Below are 3,261 nucleotides of genomic sequence, written 5' to 3' on the forward strand. Positions count from 1 at the left end.
ATGAGGCTGAATTGATTTAATTTCTAACGTAAAGACTGCGGATGCTGAGAATCCGAGACACAAAGAGGAGCTGCTGGAGAATCTCAGCAGGTTTGGCAGTACCTGTGGGAGAAAACAGAGTTCTGAAATATTGTCTCTGATTCTCTTTCCACCGATACGGAGTGGCTCCTGGAATTTCTGTTTTTGCTTTTAACTGAAAATTTATTTCATCTTTCGTGATGAAACAACCAGACTCGCCATGTGCAGATATGTACCCCTTTCGAAACCTGTGATGTGATTGTATTCACACAAACCCAGCAATAACTCACTCTTTCTCAGCTCCACAGGTAGAGAGACCTGGGAAATGAAGCTGTCAGTGTGGTTCTTTATTCGTGGGTCGAGTGGTCAATACGATGGATTTGAGATCGATTGCGGTTTCCCCACGCAGGTGTGAACCTTGCCGACTACAGTTGAGAAATGTCGTCAAAAAGAAAGGAAAACTATTCCCCGGTTTCTTATTTAAGATTCAAATCAGTGGAGGGGTTGGAAATCTGCAACCCACTGCCTGTCAGGGTGGAACAATCAGATACCCACAGGGCTACTTTTGATGCTATGCGCCAAGTGTTTGGAAATGAGACTAGAACAGTGAGGGGCGTGAAGTCGTAATCGAAATGAAGCAGGCACCTGAGGACGAAGGTGTTTTATTTGCCAGTGAAAGATACTGCTTCACAAAGTTGGGACTATGGAAGGGAAGCAGTGATGGTGATTATCTTTGGTTATTGTGAATGTTCCCATTGCTGCGCATGTCCGTGTTAACGTCAGAACTCTGCAGCATGGCGGGTCAGGTTCGCACAGGGCCGGGGCGCAATGGGTGACGCATCTGACTCCACCTACCTGTTTGAAATGCAGCTCACAGCTTCTTCACACACCCCAATTAATCTTTCTCATTGTCCTGAAGCCGGCATACGGTTTGAATTCCTGTTCTGCGGGAATGAAAATCTTTTCACTGTCTCGCGTCAGTAAGTGTCCCTGAGAATATCAGAGTCACGTCACAGCGCTGTCAGATGAGGGGAAGTTGAAATAGCCCCACACGCTGCTCATGGACACATTTCACTTTCCCCAACTCACTTCCCCAACCACAGTGGCTCCTGGGAGTGGAAAGGGAACAAACACCAAAACCCAGTCTCAGCTTTGTAAATCTTCATGAAATAATAAATCTGTTCATCCCGTTGGATCTTCCATCCTTGGCTGACAGCGTTGATTTTAAATGGCTGTCCAGTCAGTGCCGATTCGTTTTAGCTGAAAAAAATCTTCCTTATCTCATCCCAGCATGTCTTGCCACAGAGAACTGTGCGGCAGAGTTCATGTATATATTTCCTTGTATGGTATTTTGTAAATAACATTCGTCTGCTGGTTGTTTGTATCGGCTATTCCAGGTTCATTAGCCGCTGTTTAAGTGTGTTGGTAGGTTTGTGGGCTACCATGATGCTGAGAGCGTTGAGTTGTCTGGACATCATTTCCCAGATGTCTTTTATGTAAAGTAATGTGGCTAGGGTTTCTGCAGACGTTGTGTCTGCTAGTGTCAGTTTGTTGATGTGAAATCGTCACACTGGGTTTATTGGTTCGGCAAAAGTGAGGACTGCAGATGCTGGAAACCAGAGTTTAGATCAGAGTGGTACTGGAAAGGCACAGCAGGTCAGACAGCTTCCGAGGAGCAGGAAAATCGACGGGAGGGGAAATGAGGAAACTGGTGAAGTCCACATTGACGGCCTGGGTTTGAATTTATCCGAGGCGGAAGATGGGGCGTTCTTCCTCCAGACATCGGGTGAGGAGGGAGCGGCGATGGAGGAGGCCCAGGACCTGCATGTCCTCGGCAGAGTGGGAGGAGGGTGTTGAAATGTTGGGCTATAGAGCGATGGGGTTGATTGTTGCGGGTGTCCTGGAAATATCCCCTCAAGCGCCGTGACTTGACACTGCGAGTGTCCAGCCTCCCCAATGTAGAGGAGACCGCATCGGGAGCAATAGATACAAGAAATGACATTGTTGGATGCACAGGTGAAAGCTTGCTGACGACCACGGCCGAGGTTCGATTTCCGGGCATGGAAGTAATTTTAAGGAGAGCCGACAGCATGCATCTGTATCTCCCTGGTGGTCTAGTGGTTAGGATTTGGCGCTCTCACCGCCGCGGCCCGGGTTCGATTCCCGGTCAGGGAAGCCATTTCCAGGGGTGCAGGCTACGTGTTCTTCTTAAATGCGCTGTGCAATTATTTATCGTAGTTCTTGGGTGCTGCAGTGTTTAGTGGTTCGTTGAAATAGTGTCCTGATTCAGATTTGTTTGCATGTGTAGGGATGATTGCTTCTGTAGTTAAGTTCTTGGTTCGTGTGAGTTGTTTTCCTGTAGACGCTGTTTTGAATTTACCATTGACTGTTCGCTCTCCTGTGACATCGAGAAATGGCACTTTGTTGTTGTTCTCCTCTTTTGTGAATTTTATGTCAGCGAGGATATTGTTGATGTTGTTGTCGGTTTCCTCTAATTTGTTTCATTTTTTGATGACAAAAGTGTCATCACTGTAGCGGACCCAAAGTTTGGGTTGGATCCTTGGAAGGGCTGTTTGTTCGAGTCTCTGCATTATTGCTTCTGCTGGGCATCCTGATACTGGTGGTTTCATGGGTGTTTCGTTGATTTGTTTGTAGGGCTTGGTACTGAATATGAAGTGGGTGGTAAGGCACAGTTCCACGAGGTGGATAGTGCTATCTTTGCTGATGAAGTTGGTGCTGTGTTTGTGTCTTTGGTTCTTCGAGTAGTGTCTCCAGTTTTCTTTGGCCACGTTGATGTTAATGGATGTGAACAGGGTTGTTATGTCAAAGGACAACATTATTCCATCCTCTTCTATCTTAGTGTATTTGGTGTTCAGGAATTCTTTGATGGAGTAAATGGAGTGGCGTGAATCTGCGACTTGATGTTTTAGTCTTCAGTGGAGGCCTTTGACGAGTCTGTATATTGGTGTTCCAAATGGTGAGACTGTGGGCCTGAGCGGGGCTCCTGGTTTGAAAAGGAGAACAACAACAAAGTGCCATTCTAAAATGTCACAGTAGAACGAACAGTCAATGGCGAACTTCAAACTGGATTCTACAGAAAAACAACACACAAACCAAATACTTAACCACAGAAGCAATCGTCCCAACACCCACAAACGAAGCTGCATCAGGACATTATTTCAACGAGCCACTACACACTCCAGCACAGAGGAACTACGAAGAGCACAAGAGAAATACGTATAT

General features: G+C 46.4%; 1 non-coding gene across 1 annotated transcript; it reads left to right on the forward strand.

Annotated features, from left to right (window-relative positions):
• Nucleotides 1-2,121: 2,121 nt before the first annotated feature.
• Nucleotides 2,122-2,193, forward strand: trnae-cuc. The gene has a single exon. It is a non-coding gene; the product is annotated as a tRNA-Glu (tRNA).
• Nucleotides 2,194-3,261: the final 1,068 nt, after the last annotated feature.

This window comes from Chiloscyllium plagiosum, unplaced genomic scaffold (genome assembly GCF_004010195.1).
Source record: "Chiloscyllium plagiosum isolate BGI_BamShark_2017 unplaced genomic scaffold, ASM401019v2 scaf_24867, whole genome shotgun sequence".
Taxonomy (NCBI): Eukaryota; Metazoa; Chordata; class Chondrichthyes; order Orectolobiformes; family Hemiscylliidae; genus Chiloscyllium; species Chiloscyllium plagiosum.